Genomic DNA, 23345 nt, shown 5'->3' on the forward strand with positions numbered 1-23345 from the left:
AGATCTACAGTCTAAGTAATCCAGAAATTACCAGGTTGGTCATTATATTTTTAGTTCAGTACATTTTTCTCTTAACAGCATGTATATGCTTTGTATCTTTAGTTTTTGTGAACTTTACTCTTATGATTTTTTTCAGAGTTGGTTTTGATGAGATGGGGGGCTATATAAATTTATATAAATATAAATAAATAAACAAAATAGGCAACCAGTATAAAAACAACACACAAGCTTTAAAACATAAGTAAATACAATACAATGGTGATGCACACAAGGGATAAGAACCATATTATCTACATTAAAAATGAAAAAGCAATAAACATGGGGAGCAATGCATGAAAAAATATTTTTGTTAACTTGGTCACATATGTGTGTGTGTGTCTGTGTGTCTGTATGTGTGTGTGGGTTTGTGTGTGTATACATATATTGTTCTTTAATTTGGCTTCTTTAGATGACAGATTATCAATGGTTCTCAGCAGTTTAATTTAATTCTTCCAGCTAAAACCTGGTATATTATATGCTGCCTATAATCATAAATCTAATGCCAACTCAATTGTGTAGTTCTCTATCTGTTACTGCCCTTACAAGAAGAGTGTAAGAATCAAATGAGGGTTAAAAACTAATGTTCTAGGACCAGTTCACTATGCAGTGTGGTTCCTCAAAATACCTAAATGAAATAAGGCAGTATTGATCCTCTGCTGTGAGAATGCTAAACTTCTGCTGAACACAACATCTCATTAAAACTCTACAAGCTGCTCTTTAGTGCTATAGTTATTTTTAACCATTTTCTGTACAAGAGTTTTCTTTAGATTAAGTAGTTTTCAGTGTGGAAAGATCAATGCAGCTTTTTTGAACTTACTTTGGCTGACTAAAAATAATCTGCAAGGTAACAAACAAAACCTATTTACAGCTCTTCTGGTAAAAAAGAGAAGAGGATAGCTATCTTGTGGAGAAGTATTGACAATCTATACCTCAAACACTTCTATGGGATACTTTTTCTGTTTATTAAGGCAGCTAATTTCTACATAAATTTATAGTTAAAAGAATAAAGATTGAATATTCCGACATTGCTCATAGCTGCAGTTCCAATAACACTTGTAGAAATCTTATACATTTACACCAAGTATTGCTCTAGTTTACTTTTTTCTCTGTAAATTATTACAGATATTGTTACTTCAAGATGGATCCAATCAAATATACCAAGCACAGAACAAAGATTTCCTTCAAGCATCCTTAAATAATTATATTTGTGAAGGCTACAGAGAAACAACACATTAAATGATCTTCCTGGGGCACTGAAAATACCAATTTGAAAAAAGAGTAAATAGGAGCCAGAGGACTTGGAACCTAATGTGAATGCTGCAGCCCCAAATTTCATTTTGCTATGTGAAGGCTGTGGATGGATTTAATTATATCTATTTATATAGAGAGGGAGGCGGTATAAATACAGTATTGTTTTCCAGACTTCTAAAATTGGAACAAGAACCTTTTTTTCCCTGCAAAATTAAATATTTCAATTTAAAGTGTTTCAAATTTATAATTGTTGCTCCACTGTCAACCCAATTAAGAAAGGACACAACTGAAAGAAAATAGAAAAAATCTGGATAATGTAATCCTTTAATACCCAATTTTTATTTTGTGAATTTGGACATTGATTTATGAGGACCAATAAAGCAAACTTCTCATCCCATCTTAATCAACTATCTATTCAGTGTGCTATTCAAATATTGAGAAATCCAACTAAAAAAACCCACTGAATCTCTACTATTTAAATGAACATATGCTGAATTCTACATTTTCCTCCTCACAGGTTTGACGTGAGATTCCTTAATACAGCTTTGAGACAACACTGTTAAAGTAAAAATATAGAAGAGCAAGGATTTTTACAGGAGTATACAGTTTTCTCCTTGTGACTATTAAATGAACCAACCTCAATATCAGGAAAGTGATTTTACATTTCCTTTCTGTAGAATATTTTGTTGTGATTCAGTTTTAAGAGTAACATTTTAAAAGTAGCAACCATATTGCTAAAAAAAAGCAAATATAAGACAAATATGTGTTTTTCTCATAAAGTAAAATTGGTGAAGATGAGTGAAGATTTTGTGTTCATATCATAGTTAAATAATTTCTACAGTTACTATGGCTTTGTAAATGTTATAATTTTGTGTTTTGTAATTTTATATCCATTCCTTTTTTTTTCACAGGATGACTTAATGGGCGCATGTAACTAATTGGATCCTCTGTAGAACAACTTCCCAATTCTTTAAGATTGCCAAAGGCACATGATGAATAATAGGCAAATCAATAACACTTGAATATACCAGAATACGTATTTCTCTGTGACTATAAGAAAATCTGTTTCTTAAATTTGCCATAAATTATATAGATTTATAGACTGTAACAAAAACGAAAATACAATTCATAAAATTAAGGACAAATATAGGAAGCCTATGTAATATTAGCACCAAATGTTCTAAGGAATAGCCAAGTTTTAAATAGTTTTATAGCTATTTAATAGCTTATAATCCAGGAGATTCAAAGTATTACGTACCTTGGGATGAAAGTTGTTCCAAAACATGGGTATGCAACTGAGAAGTCATGCCTTCAAGTATCATTCACTTCACCTCATATGGGATGGACTCCTTCAAAAGGTCTTTTCTAAGAAATATATGGTGCATGCCATATCTTCTCAGGAGATAATGACTTGCAGATAAATGGACTAGAGACCTATAGAATGTGCACATTTGTAGACATTGATCCCATTCAAAATTAAAATTGGAACTAAGATAGAGCCAGATCTATTTCAAATCAACTTTGATTCTATTTTGTGGGACTTAATTTGAGCTTGCTTTGATCCATCCGGACAGTCACAGCCCCAAGCACTGGGACTGAATGGATTTCTCTAATGTTCTGATCTTTCCCTGATCACTACATTAAGGTTGCTGAAGCATCTAGAGGCCTTATAGGCAAATTTCAGCCAGAGGTATATCCATGATTTCACCTGATTAAGTCCATGTGAAGCAACCATACCTGCACTAGCATAACATGAAGAAACAGATCTGATCCACTTATTTATTTAGTGTATGGCATATCATACAAGGCTAGCAATATATATGAACATTTCAATTGATCACCTCAACTGATCAAGGATAATGCCATCATCTGGCATTAATTAATAACAATAAAATAAGAATAAGTACTTAAAGTTGGATTATTTCACATAAAGGAAAATACCTACTGTTACAAAAACAACATAATATGACATTTATGAAAGATGGGGTTGGATTATCTATTGCGCTAATGAAGTGAATGGGTTCTGTCAGCTATTAGCACAGCCATGTCTGGGTTGGCTATAATCTTTCAGGAGGTGATTATGATTGAATCTTGATGGTGGTTAATCCTCTTTAAGAGCAAGTGTGGTACCACTATGTCTTAAACAGTTAGTGGCCCATCCCCTCTTCACCATTAGATCCAGTGGTCTTGGACAATTTTCATCCAGCTTTCAAACTTCTCTTTATAGTAAAGGTTGTGAGGAAAATGGATGCAGAGCAGCTTTAAAGAACCCTTGAAGTACATTATCAGAATCCCTTTCAATCTGTATTCAGCCCCAGATATAGGATTGAGATAGCATTGATCACACTCTTGCATAACCTCTGGTGAGAGCAGGACAAGGTTGGTGCATCAGTCTTTCTTCTTAACCTTTCAGTGTTTTTTTTATTAAAGTAAATGATATTGCTTATTTCCTTAATTATGATTGATACCAAATGTGTAATTTTTATTGCTATGTTATTAACTTGACCTTATGGAATAGTATTTGAAAATTTCATGTTAATTATTAGGTTTAGTGCTTATGAGACTATTAACTACTACAGTACAGTCATTTGAAGTAGGATATTAACATTATAATAAGTAAGTCAAAAATATTATTTACAAAAATTAGAGAAATAAAGAACACAGATCATATAGATCCAATGTTGATTTAGTGTGCAATCAGTTAGTCTTCCAATATTTATTTTTTCACAATTTCACAATTATTAATGTAAAACAACCCATCAGTCATCTAATATTGTGCATTTGATTTGTTTGGTAGGTGAAGAACTCTATGTTAAATTATTACTACTGTTATTATCAGATTACATTTAGAATTTATTAGAATGATTTTGACATTTATTTCTCTCTTCTATTGTATTATCCAGCCTACTCAACTTAATCTGTTATAATCTTTAATTATACTTAGCATTTCCTAATAACTGCTCAGTAAAGTGATTAATAAAAATGTGGAAGATTATCAGACCTATGATTGAACCTTGAAGAGAAACAACTATTTTTTTCAATGAGCTTTCAGTTAAATATCATGCCATGTATCCCACACTTTTTTAAAAAGTAACAATTAAGTAAGTTGACCCTCCATAGCTTCTGAGTTCAGTAAACGTTAGCTAGGTGGTATAAACCAGAATGTCATGAAATAATCTGTGGGAAAGATTTAAATAATAAATTTGTGTCTTAAGGCAGTTTCAAAAACTGAATTAAGGTTAGTCTGGCAAAGCTTTTTTGGTTGCAAACGTTGAATTACTTAGGTAACATATTCAGCATATTGAGTTTTGATTTGCTTTTTGTTTATGTACAGTAGCTTACTTTGCCAGTTTTGGCAGAGGTGTAGTTTTTCTCCTTGATAGTTCCTTAATTAGGATGCTGTTTTCTCATGTTTTCACCTGATGCTAATCCATGCTTATCTGAGTATTGGTGGCTGGAGATGATGTGTTCTGTTTTTTGTTTGCTTTTTTTTTTCTTAGCCTTTTTATTGTCTCTTCTGAGTGGTGTGTCTGATGATGGCTCATTTGTCTGAATGCCAAGCTTCCAGGAATTCTCTAGATTTTTGGGATTTAGCTTGGTTTAGGTAGGATGTTCATGGCTTACTAGCTGAAACTATGATTGAATCTGATGATGTGTTGTGAAATTAAGAACTATTGTTCATTGTTTATTCTGACTGCTAGTTGGTGACTATAATTTTGTACTTTGTGAATTCTCCAGGATTTTTCAGAAGTAATGGGTCAGAACTTGTTTAGGCAATCCAGCAAGTTCCTTGAGTATTCTAGGATGCAGTTCAATTGGTCATAGAGATTTCTGTCTATCTCAATCCTCCTTCTTACAGTGCCCTAGCAGAACAAATGCCTTTTTTGTTGGAAAAGACTGAATCAGGTAAGAACTGAATAGATATGCCTTTCCTTTGTTACCTGCCTTTTCTCTGCCTTCTTCAATAAGCTGATGGCAATCTTTTCTAAAGTGTTTCTCTACCTTTTTCTTTCAATATATCTGAAGAAGCATTTTTTGTTTTTTTTTCCACATCATTTACTGACCTCAGTTCCATTCTGAGCTTTACTTTTTCTTTTGCAGTTCCAAGGTACCTGTATTTCTTCTCCCTTGTTACTAATTTTCTTTTCACCTCCTTTATGGATCCATTTCCAGATATTTGTAATGATTGAAACTGTGTTTCAAAACAATAGATAATGTGAAAATATTTTTAAAAATACATAGAAAAGGTAATAATGCATATCATCTAAATGAAGGAAAAGAAAGCCAGTAGTGGTTAAGGTATCATGCTAGAACCAGGACACCAGGACACATGAATTCTAGTCCTGTCTAAGGCCCAAGGCCACCTGGGTAATTATGGGACATCTACCTTATCTCAGCCCTAGGAAGAAGGCCATGGCAAACTACTTCTAAAGTCTTGCTAAGAGAACTGCTTGTCCAAGCAGTTGCCACAAGTCAACAGTAAAGAAGAAGAAGAAGAAGAAGAAGAAGAAGAAGAAGAAGAAGAAGAAGAAGAAGAAGAAGAAGAAGAAGAAGAAGAAGAAGAAGAAGAAGAAGAAGAAGAAGAAGAAGAAGAAGAAGAAGAAGAAAAAGAAGAAGAAGAAGAAGAAGAAGAAGAAGAAGAAGAAGAAGAAGAAGAAGAAGAAGAAGAAGAAGAAGAAGAAGAAGAAGAAGAAGAAGAAGAAGAAGAAGAAGAAGAAGAAGAAGAAGAAGAAGAAGAAGAAGAAGAAGAAGAAGAAGAAGAAGAAGAAGAAGAAGAAGAAGAAGAAGAAGAAGAAGAAGAATTAAGATTATTATTTATTAAGGCCATTATACAACAGTTCTATTATAATGCTGCAAATCTTCCTACTGCTTATCTTTGGAAATAAAATGAAATGTCAAAATGTATATATTAAGTGCTTCTATGACAAAGAATATGTGCATGTGATATGAATCAATGTGGTGTAACTTTTCTCAGACTTGATTGGAAACTAAATCTATCTATCTATCTATCTATCTATCTATCTATCTATCTATCTATCTATCTATCTATCTATCTATCTATCTATCTATCTATCTATCTATCTATCTATCTAACCAAACTGGGTCAGTGTAATACTTTATAGGCCCATAACTTGCAGTGAAGAATCCTTCATGCTGCAATGGATTAATTTGCTATGATAGTATACACATGGAGATCAATATAAAATGAACATTGTTAAAGATGTGCAGATGATTATATGCTATTTTTAATTAATTGGAATATAAGCAATAATAAGTTATTCCAAAATGTATTTATAGGAATATGTATTTATATGTTTAAATACATTAAACTCAAGATATGATTTAACTTGTCTTATTTTATTGAAAACTTCAATAAAGATATTTAACCTAAATTAGTGATTATATGTTTATTAAATACGAATGTAAATAATTATTAATGTTTTTTAGAAAACAGTAGCTTAGCAAACATCTGATCTAGCGTATCTGCAGTGTACTTACCCTTTAAAAAGAAATGACATAGCTAGAAATACTACATCACTCCAGTCGAGATATTCATGCTTGCCAGCTGACATTTCAGCAAAAAACTCATAGTTGGCTAAATATATGTATCTGGAAAAATCATTTCACATTAGTAATGATAAAAGTTTCATTATCAAGAAGGATGACCTCTAAACAGTCCTGTGGCCTTGATAACAATGTAGACAGTTTATCATTATACAGAAAAAATTCTGAAGATTACTCCAGCAGTTATTCTTTTTAGTGAGCTTTTCAATTTATCTATTGCACTGATTTTTAAAATTGGTTCTCCCTTTCCATTATTTTTGGTATGCTGGGAAGATATGATAAGAAAGTTAATTTATATTGATATCTAGCTCAAATATATGGGCAGAATTTCATTACAAATACAATGTTTCAAAATGATTTAGGTTATTCCAAATGCCATTTGGATATAAAACAAAATTAATTTTGTTCCCCCCCCCTAAGGTTGCAGTCTGAACAATTATTAAAATTGTATTAAATTCTGTTTTCAATTTAGATTCCAGTAGCCAGGAATATTTGCATGCTAAGCCAAATATGTAAATACAACATAAAAAACCCTGTATCTGTCTTCTCCAATATTTCACTCCCAGGCAATGCAAGTTTTAGATGAACTGGCTGATGATATAATAAATGAAATCTAAATTTCTCCTTTTGAGAAATGTTGCTCTAGAGATACATTCTTTGATATGAGAAAAAGTTGGGTGTTAAAGTAGGTGGGCATACTAATGTGAATTTATTGATACAAAACATCATCGAGAGACTGAAAAATAGTTTGAGAACTATTGCAAACTCATGATAACATATGTTAACTGGGTTAATTAACTGCCACAGATAGCTTAGATTGTGGCTGTATTATCAGTCTGGATATTTAGATTAGGTAACATGAAACTGGAATCAGAAAAGCTAATAATATTTATGTTGCAAGCATTAGGAAATCTTGTTACAAGAAACTGAAATGTGAAATGGAAACCAGTATTTCCAAACAACTTCTATTTCTTAATTCTCTGATGATTTCTTAATTCTATGTATCCCACAGAAATCTTACGAATTGCTTTGCTTTCACACATACATTGCTGCAGGATATTTATGGAAGTTCTGAAACTTGTTTCTGAAATTGAAGAATTCAAATACTCCCAGAAATTATAGCCCACAAATCTTTCAGCATTCCTTTTTAATATCCCTAATGTAATATTATTAATAATTTAGTGCTTGGTTCCAGGTAATGATTTTGTTTTTTCTTCTTTGTTTCTAAAAAGCTAAAACTGATCTTCTGATTCATAAAATTACATATTTATTTTGTTCTAATTCAGCACCATATAAAACAATGGTATTTTCAGTCTGTGATGAAGTCTTCTTTTTTCCTGCCCAGTTCTTGCAACAATTATTCCATTACAACTCCAATTATTCCACAATTCTATTTTTTCATGATGTTCAGATTTCCTTTGTCAAGTGGTAACTCCTTTGGCTTCCCTTTGCTGTATTTTTTATAATATGAAAGTTGGCTTCCCAACTGAAATATTTAAAGGTGAGATAATTCAGAGGAAAAAAAATACTTGCTCTCCATTTGGAAAGCCTAATCTAAATCCAATTGAGGCTAGAAAAAAAATGTCTATCTGATAAGTCATCTTAGCTCAACATTTCCAGTTGAAAAAATATAACTGCCCTTCTAGCTCATACAATTACTCAGAACAATACTATGTATATTGTTGGAATGGTTGGTTCAACCCTTTAAGGCAGATTTCCTACTTCTCCCCACGCCAAAAAGTATCAAAGCCAAGATTGCCATAAAGTGCAAAATCTGTCAGACCCTGCGAGTTTTCTGGATCTGAGGTAAGTCTAGCTGCCTACAGCGCTGGTTCATATGTAAGTTTTGCTTGCTATGATAAAGTATTTTCTTTTGCATACAGTTCCCTGGTCATGATAAAGCTGGGTTCCCAAGTGGTCTTAGACGTTTCTCTAATTTTTTGGCACAAAATGTGAAAACACTAGCAAACCAGCTTCTCAGTTCCTTTTATTTCCATTTGCATTTATATAGATAAATGCATACTTTTCATTGTTATGTAAGCAGTAATTATGATGTTCAAGGAATCTCATTATCACCAGATAATATAATATTATGGCTGCCACATTGAAATAATAATAAAGTTCTATTTATTATCACTGTTTGGTAGTTATTCTACATAGCCAAATGTTCATGTCATACTACAATATTCTCATTTAATCTAATTTTAAACAAGTTTGATTTCCATGGAACTTATTATCAGACAGAACTAGGATTGTAAGCAATAATACTGGGCTTACTTTATGAGAACCTATGTTACCTTCTGAGTCAAATTATGGTTGATAGCACTTTAAGATTTACTCAACCTGCTTCTGTCTTCTTGAGCAAGTTGAGTGTCATTTTCTATTCCCAAATAAGACACATTTTTCAGTCATCTGATGACACATTCACTCTTGATTAGCTGTTGTGTTAGGTGTTAGGTGTTATGGCTAATTAAATAATTGCAATTTTTAGTAAGGAGCAATGGAACACCTACTGCCAGATATAGACATTACTTGAAACAAACTTAGTGGTGCCAATCATTAGGGGCTCAGCTAAGCTTTAATGTCTCTGTTGAAGGCAAGCTCTATTGAAGAGTTTGACTTTATTCTTGAGGCAAGACTTCATTGAGTCTGATGCTGTTCTAGCAGTGTAAGCTACTGTTAATTGTTTGATCTTGTACCAGGCAAAAATTATTGTTTTTGACTGTTTTTAGTTCTCTATCACTGTATTGATTTGCATGGATTATTTTTCCATTTGCATTCATTTATAATAATAAAAAATATATCCACCACACCACAGGCAAATGTATTATCTAATTTCTATTTATAACAGATCTATTAAAATTCTTATTATGAATCTCAAATAGTTGAAAGTATATGCCTGTTTCAAACAGCAGTTAAATTGAACTTCTCTGATTGATTTTACTTGTTTATGAACTAAATCTATAATATCATGGAAATAATTTTAAGAACATCCTGCACAATTTTTTTCTATTGATAAACAATTCATTCTCAAGCATCTTAAAATCATACTCATATTCTTCTGTCTAACAGTAGATGTAAGATCATAGTTCAGTGATAATTAGCATTTCAAGTTTTAATGGTTTAATTAAAAGGATTACAGTTTGATTTCCAAGTTCTAAAACTTACTGCATTTTTTGCAATGCAGTTAAGATCACGTATAAAAGACATAGTATCTCTTTCTAATTTTCTTCTCTGTCATTTCCCCATCAATCTCATCTTAGAGATAAAATGCTGCATAAGGTTCCATCTGTTATTATTTTCACCCATAGTTTTCAATCATATTTCAAAATGAAAATTGAAGTGGTGTACACACATATGAGATATCATTCAATGTTACAGTGAATATCATTGTGATGATCTGTTTCATTTGATTTGCTCTTCACATTCAACTTCCTACTTAGTTAATTTTAGGTTCCAACTATTTTATGAATTTCAAACACACATGATCCATAGAAGAAGTAAAGGATGAAATGTCAATGATGACATCCTTCATTATACCCTTACATCATACATTATGTCAAACAAAATCTCAATATTTACATGAAACTATCACCACTCATGTCATTTTGGCATTATTACGGTTTGCTGCAGGTGTATTAAAATCTGATGCACAGCTTGAGAGAGATATCTAATAGCATCCTATACAAATGGAAGCCTGGCATTATACATTCCTCTTGTATCCCAATAATATTTAGGTGTGATTTTTTAATATGGTGTGAATATTTACTTGAAGAAATTCAGATCAATTAGAAAGTAGACTTGAATCAGAATATTGTGTTGTTTGGATAATTCAGATCCTATTATATTTTCAAGTGGACTCAATTTAAAATTATGATATAACTGTTCAAATCGGACTCAGATTCTGTCAGATTTGCCTTAGTTCATTAACTTTCCTGGTTTTGCCAATAGTGAACTCTACAATGATGTACTGTAGAATAAGATTGAGAAAATGGCTTGGATAAGTCAAACTATACTTAATGGAGCATAATTCAATATTGATGTGCTTATTTTTGTTTTAAGTGTCAGGTGTAATTGTATTTTTCATCTCCTTCCTGCAGAATAATTTGAATGCTTATATGCTTGATCCTTGACTTTTTTTTCTTTTGCACTTCCTTGCATGTAAACAATAAATATTCCAAGTTTGTACCAGGTGTAATTTGTGTCCATTAGTTGTGAACCAAATCCAGTGACAGAATGACATTATTTTCAGTAAACAATAAAGTAATAATGATTCCCCCTGTTGGATTTCATTATAGAATATCCACAAGGCAATGAGAGAGTGAAAACCAAATAAACATTTTATTTCCAAAGACTGCTATTTATTCTAACATTTTCCCAGACTGAAAACATTTTTGTTCAATCACTGAGAATCAAATGAGATAGCTTGTTAGTGAAACCTAGTAATTCATTAGCAATTTAAATTTTGAGGGGAACTAAAAATATTTTGTGTTTGATTGCAATTGTGGCCCTCTTTTTCTCTGTTAATTCTTATATGACATTATGTAGACCTTTCTACTTTTTTAAAGTACCCTTCCATTGCTAAGTCTAGCCCTCTTGTGCTGTGCAATATCACCAAGAAAGGAAAGCAATTGGGCATCATCTTCAAGCAAACATTAAATTGTGTTTGCAGATACTTATGCAAGGCTATTTGACAACTTAATTCTGGAAAACACCATCCCACCCTATAGAAGCACCATAGATCACATGAACTTCAGGTGTTGGCTAATAATAAAAAGCTGAAAACTCTTTCACATCAAGCTTACTTCCTTAGGACTTCAGGCCATATTATATTCTTAGCAAGATTATGGAAATGATTTGGTATTGACTTCTGGAATTATTTCCCGTTTCCCATTAGAGCCTCCAGCCTTTTCTTTTCCTGGTGGATTCTGTGCTAAATACTAATTAGATAGCATTCAGCTTAGCTTCAAAGCCCAGATAAGGTCAGCAAAGTATCATTGCCTGTTGTAGACTAACTATAATACTCATAAGCTTTTGAAATCTTTTATTTATCAACTTATGAGAAGAGATGTATCTGTTAGAAGAGTTCTTGTTTCCATCTGCGTTTCATTAAAACAGTTTATTTCTCTTTCAGCTAGGTAATTACGGTACTATAAATTAAGGGGTTGGCAAAGGCTATTGAGAGAGATATGTCCCTGTTAGTGATGTAAAAGCAAAGGTTTTGGCTTCTGTGTAACAGCAGAGTGCCTGCCAGAAATAAGAAAACACTGAGAATATTAAAATCCATGACATCAAGTGTGCTGAACTGAATATATTTAAAAAGTGCTTAATTATGGCATTGACAAGTAAACAAAACTTGCACCATAAAATTGATAGATTATCAGTAGGATTGCTAAGAGCAGAGTAAAATCAATATAAGATTTATATCTCCCACTGACCATAGGTAGGTAGATTTTTCACAAAGACAATCTGACAGAAAGATGGGAAACTTGCATGAAATGAAATATGCTCTAAGTACACAATTATCAAAATAGTTCATCTTTTAATCTTCAGGTTGGAGTTCTAGCATCAAATGGACAACTTGAGATCAGAATGTTTTAGGGAATTGGTGTTTTTAACCTTTTCAGTTGCTGAGAACTTTTCATATGATATCCAAGTCAAAAAATTAATTGGTCCAATCTATAGCCTCTGTAGTAACAAAATTATCTAAGGGTTGTACTAACATTTTCTTTACAGCAAAATTTTTAGAAACAGAGAACTTGCATGAGAGAAACACAGGAAATCACAATAAATGTCTAAGGATATAGTAGTTATAGCCTAATATTTGAAGAAAAGGGAATCTGAATAAATTATACTATTATTGGGAATCTAAATTTATAAAATTTATGTGTTTATGCTAAATGAGATTCAGGAAATCCCATTGCTTATGCCTTTGTTTTATACATAGGTTAGCTCTTTTTATTGGTTTTCAAATGCAAATTATTATAAATATATTATAAACAATTATTATAAATAAATTATAAACAATTTACATCTGGAGATGGTAGCTGATGATTAATAAACTCTGGTGTTATGCTAATTGCCTCACCTGTTGTATTCTTAATTGTACCCACTTTTTAAATGTATGTTTCTATTGTGCATTGTAACTAAGTCCAGAAAAAACATCATCAATTTGAGTAATATATTTTGTACCTTCTTAAACTTTTAAGAAACAGTGGAAACCAAGATGAAATATTCTTGATGCAGTATCTCTTTTGTCCTACCTGCTACAACAATATACTGATTTTTTTTTCATGTTAGGAAAAATATGTTTACAGTCCTTGGAAGTTTCAAGTATTTCTACAAGTCATTTATTGCAGAGATCAAATTTGATTCAGGTCTCCCTCACTCAATAACACCAGTTATTGAATATCTACCTCATTTTAAGTTCTATTAGTCAAGTAAGTGATCTTTGGAATATAATGCATAGATCTAGCTTTTTCTGTGTGGATGTAATTTCAAGACACCTCTTTAAACATGGGCATAACTAATGCTTCACACTTGATATTGGAATTCCTCAACCTTTGCAGACTGGTGGGGGAGAGAGAGAGGATAGTTACTCATAAACGGCAGGCAAATGTGCGTGCAGCTCCATTTGCATGAATGGCGGGCACATGCGCTCGCTGTTCACATAAATGCAGTACACAGGCACATGCTAGATGCTTGCACAAGTGGGGATACTCTTGCACATGGTCTCCCACCACTTCCACACAGCCTGGTTCCAAACAGCTTAAGACCCAATAATCAGTCATGGCTTGGGGATTGGGGACCCCTGCCCTAGGACAACACATTCAGGTTAGGTTTATATACAACACAGAATAATGTTTGGTTTTGGCTTAGTGTGTTGCTAAATACAGACATGAAACTTCATAACTAAAATTCCCTCTCCACAAATATTTTTTGTATAAGTAGAAACATATGGAAGTTTGAGGATATTTCCTACAACATTTCTAGTGGCTTTTCCATTCACAATGGAAATATAGCAAAAGACAAAGCAGCTGTTTACAACGTGCTACATGCTGCCTCTAGTTTTCCTTTCAGCAAGCTATTCCTTACTTTCCCCTCCCTTTTTGTTCTTTTTGTAGGCAAGTAGAAAAAGAATTCTATTCTATAGTCATTCACAGTTACTATTTTTTTAAAGAAAAGCTATAAGGCCCATTAGGTTTCCAGGGACATTTGTTGAAATAACAATAATGTTGGAGATATGTGCTTTGATTTGCAGCATGTCAGTTTCCCTTCTGTAAAATTAAAGTAATTTATACTTTCTCTTTATGATTCTATGAGGCAAATTCAGCCCTTTTTAGAGAAGCTGAATTAAATAAGGAATTCTTTATCTATTTTGGAAGATGTCTTAAAAATGGTAAAATCTGTAGCTGTAAGCTATTTTATGTCACCCACTGGTGTATTCCTATTCAATAAATATTAAATATACATACAAAATAATAGAGATGGTTCCCCTCCCTGGCCAATAGCTAAATCTGAACTTTATAGAGTTTTCATTAGGACACCGTTGAATACTTAGCACTAAAGAACTAGTATATTTTTACACATCAATCTTGCAGTATCTCCTGTAGGATACTACATTAAGTAAAGAACTATACTGTGTTAATAAAAATTAGATCTAATAAAAATCTAATCAGATTCATTTTATTCAAATAATTGAAATAACTTTGAATAATTCCTAATTTTAATTTCCAAGTAAAGTCTGGATGAGGTTGCACTATCCCAGATAGACTGGGGCGCAACTCATTGGTCCGCCTGGATTCACAACTCCTGCTCAAAGAGCAAGTGGTAGTCATGACTAGGAGGGCCTTTGAGCAACTTTGCATTGTGCATCAGTTGCGCTGTTACCTGGACCCTGAGGCCCTGTGCTCAGGGGTTATTGCAATGCACTCTACATAGAGCTACCCTTGAAGAGCATGCTGAAGCTGCAGCTTGTGCAGAATGCAATGGCATGCACAATTCTGGGAGCTCCTATGGCTGCACATATAATACTGTTACTGCACAAGCTGCGTTGGTTGCCAATTTGCTTCTGGATCCAAATCAAGGTGCTGAAAGGTACATTCAAAGTCCCATATGACATGGCTCCAGGTTATCTAAGGACCCAACTTTCACTAATAGGACAAGCCTGCTCCACTGGTGCCAGTGGAAGAGGTCTGCTATGGATCCCTTTTGCTAAGGAATTGAGGCAGGCAGGATCAAGGAGAAGAGCCCTTTTATCCCTGTGGAACATTCTACCACCTGAGGTGAGAACTGCCTTCTCCCTTTAGGCCTTTCAGAAAGTTATGAAAATTTGGCATTGCTGATTGGCCTGGGGCCCTGAGGGGGATGCTCACCACTGGAGGTGGCTGATAGAGTAAGAAGATCTCATCCGCATCCAATCCATCTCTTGTAGGCATGGTTTTAGTGCTGTTTTTAATAATATTTTAATGTTGGTTTCTTTTAATCTTTTAACTGAGGAGTCCTTGGAGCTCTCTGAGCTAGGTTGTTTTGTTGCACATGTTTCATTACCCAAACTAGGTAACATCAACAGTGCTAGTACTGAGTACCAATACTAGCATGGATAATGTTACCTAGTTTAGGTAATGAAATGTCTGCAAGAAAACAACCAAGCTCAGAAAGCAATAAGGACCTCTTATTTCATCCCTTAACTACAAATATTCTCCTTTATTGGTACCACATATGGGTGTCAAATGCTTCAGTTAGCATGCAAATGGGAAAAAAATGCCTGTAGGCACACTTCCACCAGAAACAACTTTTCTTCCTGCATGAATGCCTATGACTGCACGCCCTACCTACCAGTGTCAGATACAAACCTCCAATTAACTGTGCAGCTGAATGGAAAATAGCCTAAAAATGTAGGCAATAAATAAGATGCATACCTCAGAAAATTAGTACTGATGATGTTACCTAGTTTGGAGATACTGTATATGTGAACTGGAACTACAAAAATAAATCTTGACTTAAACTATGGACATAGTATTTCATATTTCATTAGATTTTAGTGTTTATTTATTTTGTAAAAATAGCTCAGTAAAAATAAAATACTTGGGTGGAAAACCATCAAGAGATTTCACCCAGAACTATAGAGTCCATTGGGAAGAATTTCTTTATAAAGCTGTATCTCTTGTGTTTTTTGTGCTGTAACAATCTTAAGGCAGATCATTTTGGCAGGCAAACTGTGCCAGGAGCATTACCACTATAGAAATGACCCAGGCATACTAGTAATTACCCATCTAGTGTGTGAAGGTAGGCTTTAAAATGAGAGTCTCTGATGATTTAAGTGAGCAGTATATTGCAGTCAGTGGGATGGTTGTGCAACAGGTATGTCATAAATAAAAAGCACAAGAGATTGAGAACAAATACTATTTTACAACTTTTACAGCATTAACAATTTCAATTAGTGTTTGAATCTACAATTAAATTTGTACGGTGGGAAAAAAATAATGGCTGAAAATGAGATTACAAATGAGAACAACAACGTACATCCTCACCACAATAATTTGAATTCAGACATGGAATTGCATCTCCTCTGCATCTGTTATGCATTCACAATAAAGCTCTCATTATTGGACTTAATACTAATTTATTCCTATGCTTGATCCATACAAATATAGAAGGAATTTTGACTTTATGGCCTAAGCAGAAAACAATAATTTTGCCATTTTAATTGCCTATACAGCTTTATTGAAATAAAATGGCTCTACTCAGATGTCTCAGAAAATGTTAGCCACATGTTTATTTCAGAGCAGTAATAGTTTATTTGTACTTTATTTTTTGCAGATTGAAATAAATAAAAAATGGAGTTATAACCTCTTAATTTTTGTACCGCTCAGGGTCTAAATCTGTTCTATATGTAAGTCAACCAATGTGGCATTGCTGCTAATATTTAAAATTAGGCAAAACTGAACATTTTTATGATTTGAAAATATGCCATTAAGCCATTGTCAAGTCTTAACACATAAACAGATTCTCTCCATGACTATCTGTCACTACCTGGTCATCATCACTGCAGTTACTTTCTTTCTTAAAAATTTACAACATAAATCAAAATAGTAACCAATAAAATGCATTCTATTTTTTAAAAATACTAATAAGGTTCATAACTGTTTTCTAAATTGACACCTTCCTTTTAAGATAGCAGTGCAATGAATGTCTTTTATGTTGTAGTTAAATAAACAAAAAAAAACCTGGATATGTGAAGCCCATTAAATCAGAGGTCCCCAACCTTTTGGGCACCAGGGACCGGTTCCGTAGAGATAGGTTTTTCCACAGACTGGAGGGTCTGTGTTTTTTGTGTGCTGCCTTCATCTCATGGATGGGGTTTTCTTGTTTGTGTGGTCCAGTTGTGGCATGCCACAGACCGGGGGTTTGGGGACCCCTGCATTAAATGATACATGCAGGTTTTCTCAAATTTGGCAGATTCAAAAAATATGGATCTCAGGTTCTAGAATTCCCCACCCAGAATCACTCATGACTGGAAATCTTAAAAGTCCAATATCTGAATAGTTTCAAAATTTCAAAGAAGTAATGTAGAGAAGGAAAAGACTCCCTGAGCTTTATTAAAGTTATAAATTTATTAAGAACTTGGGCAGCAATACTTTCTGGTGAGCCTTCAGATCTCACTTAGAAGGTGCAATGTTTGATATGGGAGTGAAGATATAAGAATATCCTAGCATAACCTGTGCTAGTATAATGGAAAGCATGTTAAAGAAAACAACTACCAGAGAAACTGTTGAAAGCTCAGGTTTTCATATAAAAAGCAAGATAAAAAAACCTGAAAACTTAAGCAGTAGGTAGAAAAACTTTGTCTGGCAAATTATTGTTATTATGGTTCATTGCTTTAGACCGAACTTGGAATTTTTATTCACCCTGGAGTCCTTCCTAAGGACCTGGAATAGGGATGGGACCTGGAATAGGCAGATATTCCTGTTTAATGGTGTTAAAGGGATTGTCACAGAATGTAAGCTGTCTTTTGCCATTTCTATTGGTGATTGTGCTGACAGTGTTCTAATATTTCATTATTTTGAGATTGTGTTTTGTGTGTGTGTGTGTGTGTGTGTCTGTCTGTCTGTCTGTCTGTCTGTCTGTCTGTCTGTCTGTCTGTCTGTCTGTCTATCTATCTATCTATCTATCTATCTATCTATCTATCTATCTATCTATCTATCTATCTATCTATCATCTATTGCGTCCTATTTTCCTCAGAACAACAATCCTATGAGGTGGGTTGGGCTGTCCCAAAGGCATATAGCCAGTTTTCATGCTTAGAACTCATAGTTTTCTGGTTCCTAGGCAAGGAACCAGAATGAATGAGCAGGTCATTCATTATTACTAAATGAGAAGTGATGAAGATAGTAGATTTTGACACTTGAGCAACAATGGAAACTATAGCCATGTCAAAATTCCTATGAGAAATCTCAATGTTTTTTTAAAAAAATAAATTACACTGATAAGAAAACGTTATCAAGAGTATTTATTAGCTATAAGCTAGAAAAAAAATCTACCTTTAAAAAGGTAGAATGCAAAATAATTCTAATTAATTTATTATAGAAAAATATGTGAGGAATGGTATAATTTGATGAATTTTTCAAACTTCCTTTCATTAAATGAGAAAGTCAATGCCAATGAATAGTATAATTCTGGCTACGTAATCAAGTGGAAAAAAGGGCAAAATCTGATAAAGAATTGATGAAGAAAAATGTTTTCAAACCAGCTAAAAGGAAGGCACATATTTAATATAGGGATTTCACAGTGGCAACACTAATTTGCACATCAACAGGGTAGTGCATGATTTTTGTCACAATAATGAATTTGCTATTACAGGAGCTAGTAATTATTATACAACAGAGTTTAAGCTGGTTAACATTTTAAAAGCTAGTTCTCAATCTCCATATGCGTAAACATCTTATTTAAGTATCTACCATGCTTTGATATGAAGATGACCTTGTGGAATCTAAAAATATTTGCAGTTTTCATCTACTGTTTTCCTCTCCTACAATTCCTTTTAAAATCAAAGGAACGAATAGTGTTAAATAGATAAATAAAGTAAATAAATGCATCCAATTATTGAAAGTCATGTTTATGAATGAGGTAGTCTGAATGACTTAAGAATGATAGACTGATTATTGTTGGGAAAGCTGAAGCAGGAGTTGAGGACCTCTTGAAATAGACTTGTTTGGTAGTAATTAGAATGCTTGAAATGAGAATTGAGATTTCTGTCTGCCTGGCTATAGAGTTTGACTATTTTTTTCAGGTGGCACCTACCACTTGCACAATAGATAGTATACATTGAAAGTTTTGTGACACTGCTATAGTTTCATGACATTGGAAAATCTTCTCCAAGATCTTGCAAACATTTTTCATAAGAATACAGTGTCACATGAGATTATTTTTTTTTGCATTCTCACCTGAAATCCTATGAGATCTCACAAAAGAAACTGAAATGATATTCCTTTAATTAAATCCCCCCTCTCTCTCTCTCTCTCTCTCTCTCTCTCTCTCTCTTGTATGTATAAATGCATGATCTTAATAATATTGAACTTTCTTATTACCAAGCAAATTTTCTCTGTATTGTCTGAAGCCTTGTATAGGCTTGCAAAGCTGATTCTCTACCTACCTTTGTAATTTACTGCTGTTCTACTTTCCGTAAGGGAACTACTTTAGTGGTTAAAACATCAGGCTAGAAACATGAGATTGTGAGATTGTGATAGTCCCACTTTAGGCACTCTTCCTTGTAGTTGCTAGAAGTCAAGATTAACTCAAAGAGACCCACAAAATCTTGCCAATAAACCACATGTAAATTAACCTGGAATCAATTTCTTTCTTTCTTTCTTTCTTTCTTTCTTTCTTTCTTTCTTTCTTTCTTTCTTTCTTTCTTTCTTTCTTTCTTTCTTTCTCTCTCTCTCTCTCTCTCTCTCTCTCTCTCTCTCTCTCTCTCCCTCCCTCCCTCTCAGCTTCTTTCTTTCTTGTAAAAACAGTAAAAGCTTCAAGTAGTATATTATTTCAATTGATTCTCTACAAAATTTAAAAAGACTACTATAATTAAATGATTTGCTTTTAACTCCATTAAGTATTAATAAATTCCTTTAAGATAGTTATTGGTTTTCAAAAGAAACCAATGAAATGAAAAATGAATTTCTTTTCTATTAAATCTTAAACACTAGTGCAAGATTTTTTTCCTGCTGAACTGAAAAAAAAATTGGACGAAGATTTTGATTATTTCCAATAGTTGTTGTTGCATTATTATCTGTGTTGTAACTTATTCTAGTAATTAGAGGGAGCAAACAATATTATGTCAAATCACCATGCTGAAAACAAATGGAAAAGTTGGAGCTTGTTTTTAAACAGCCTTTGGAAATTTTTATTTATTTTTAAGTTGAAATATTTACATTGGTTCAGGACAACTTAATTTATTTACTGAATAGTTTTGTCATCTCTGCTAAGCTTTCTTTAAAAGAACAGCAGGTGAAAAAGAAGAGCAGGAGAAATATTGGAAAAGGTCTATAGCAATGAAATCTTTGCAGATCTTCATATAAGAATTGGTACTTTTAGATTGTTGCTATTTTTATCCGATTTTTCAAAAAGAAAGAAAACAGCTGCAAGTATTTTCATGCTTCGCCATTATTATTTATGTATCTTTTTGTGAATTCAATCTCAAACTGATTTGAATCAAATTGGTTTGCCACTAAATCTCAGATTGAAATCAAATCTGAATTGATTCTCAACAGTATGCATGCATATATATGTATGTATGCATATAAATACACACACACAGGCCTGCCTGTTATGTATTGTTCTTAAAGTCAATAATTAGTTATTCTGACATATGTTTTATCTTTCAGCAGTTCCAGCTAGCGTAAACTAGATGACAAATTTTGTGGGAGAGAATAGAGAGTAACTTGTCAATTGTCTTTAAAATTTTTGCAAGCCTCATTTGTTGACAAGGATATTTGGATATGGATATAAGAGGAACTTTTTTAATGTTTTGAAATTGATCTATCTATTTTGGTGTTATATTAGAAATGCAGATGCATTTAGCATAAAAGTATTCAGTGCTTATATTTCAGGAGTATCAGTGTAGAACATGTCCCCAAGCTCCAGTGGTCTCCTGATTGATTTGTAAATGAGGAATGTGGTTTCTCCTTTCAGTAAAAATCCTTTAAACAAGAGCTAAACATATATTTTAAAAATCAATAACAATGCACTAAAAGAATTGCCATTATAAAGAACTAAAGAGACATTCACATGGAAATTATCTTCATAAAGCTATTACTTAGAATACAAACTTTTTTAAAAATATAAATCTATATTAGGAATAATACTGGAGGAAACCCCTTCAGACAGGAAGGCGGTGCAGAGAGTGGTGAGAATGGCTGAAAAGATCATTGGCAGTTCCCTCCCTCCCATCCAGGACATAGCACAGAAGCGCTGCTTGAGCAGGGTCTGTAAGATTATCTGGGACACTACACATCCTCTTCACGACCTGTTTTCCTTGTTACCTTCTGGGAGGAGGCTTCGTGTTATCTGAAGCAGAACATCCAGATTCAGCCAGAGTTTCATTCCATGCAGCATTAACCTTGCAAACTCTCAAGCTTCCTCCTTCCATTATATATTCAAGATGGACAATATTTAATATTTATTTGCTACGTATATGTGGAGATGTTGGTCTATACATATGTTGTTCATAGTATGTTTAGGTGTGTGTCATGTATGCGTTTTACTTTGAGAGTGGGCAACTAAATTTCATTTTTGATGTGTGCCATTGTGCCCACAGTATAAAAATGACAATAAAGATTATCTCTCTTATCTTTTATCTCTCCCCCACCCACAAAATATTTAATTCCTGATTTACATATTGCATTATTGTCTTGGAACTAAACACATCTCTCTAATTTGCACATTATTTTATTAGTTTCAATAAATCTTTCACTTAAGAAACATTTTCAGAGAATCTTGTTCCTCTATGGAATCAATGTTAACCAAGTGATCTTTGATCAAGAAGAGTTTTACCATTCTGAAGGCTTAGACAATATTGACTGAGTTTTTCTTAGCTGTTTATTTCTGTTATTAGATTATTAAAAGTATCTTTGAAATTTGGCTTGTAGATATCACTATTTCCTGAGCTATTTCTGGTTACGTCTCATATTTTCTATAAGGAAAATCACTAGCAAGATATGTATAATTCCAGAAATCATATAAAGCAGTCATGTCCCTTTTTGTATTCAAAGATTTCATAGAAACATAGAATTATAATTTTGGATGACATTTTCCAGGCCAACGTATGCAATTTCTTGAAGTGCTGGAATTAACAGATGGCTGCTCAGAATTTACCTGAATGATTCAAAAGAAATCAAGCTTCCAATCTTTTAATATTAAGAATTTTTTCCTGACATTCAATCAGAATTCACCTTTATATAATTCAAATTCATAACAATCCATTTAACTCTGTCAGTTGATAGAAAACAGATAATGATACTTTTAATAAAGCTGTGTGCTCACAAAGTGTCTCTAAATGAAGATTATTCATATCTGTACATGACATGCTCACGAAAAGCATAAATCTCTCTCTCTGTGTCATAAGTTTATTAGTGTTAATATAGTAACAAATATTACATAAGGTAATACAATTATTAGAATGTTAAAGTCTAGTAGAAAGAGATAGCTTTAGAATCTTATCAGGAACAGGTTAATGCAACATAGCAAGAGATAAAAGAGGAAAAATGTATCCTACAAATAATATTAAAAAGTCTTATCTAAAATAATCTATATTTGCTTCACTGAAAAGATCACATTCTATGGAGGTGACATCGCTTCATTACAATGACAACAACATCATTTGCTTCAGTGAACAGTTCATGATGCCTTGAAGCTTTTCCCTATCAAGTTTGCTAGAGCTTCTTAAAAGGCATTACACTCTTTAACCTTTAGTGAGAATATGTCAGTAAAGGTAAGGCATGTTCTCTGAGCAGGTGGCCAAAGCTTGAGGCCAGCTATTCTGCAGGAAATGAACAATATGCTTTCTGCAGGGCTTGTTAAAAGCTTGACGAAGAATCTGGAGAAGGAGAACATCCTTTATGAGGTAAAGAAAAACATGATTTCATCACTTCACACTTAGAAATGAAATGGTGATGTTACTTTACATTGCAGTTTTAAGCAGTGCTTCACACATCTTGAAACTTTTGCACAGCCCTATTGTTTGCCAACTTTTGATTTTTGATTGCTGCTGATTCAATTCCAATTGTAAAACAAACAAAACAACAAATGGAGCTGGCTGTAAAGACACTTAAGGACAGGTTCATATGTCACAGGATTATTTAAGGCTTACGGTGAAGTTGATTTCAAACTGTAGAACTAGGTCTTGAAAGGTTCTCAACCTTGACTTTGTTGTTGAAATACTGGAAATAGTCAAAAGTGCTAAAGGGACTTTGTGGGCCCATATGCTTAACAATGAA

The sequence above is a fragment of the Protobothrops mucrosquamatus genome, unplaced genomic scaffold, assembly GCF_001527695.2.
Source record: "Protobothrops mucrosquamatus isolate PMUCROS unplaced genomic scaffold, P.Mucros_1.0 scaffold1522, whole genome shotgun sequence".
Lineage (NCBI taxonomy): Eukaryota > Metazoa > Chordata > Lepidosauria > Squamata > Viperidae > Protobothrops > Protobothrops mucrosquamatus.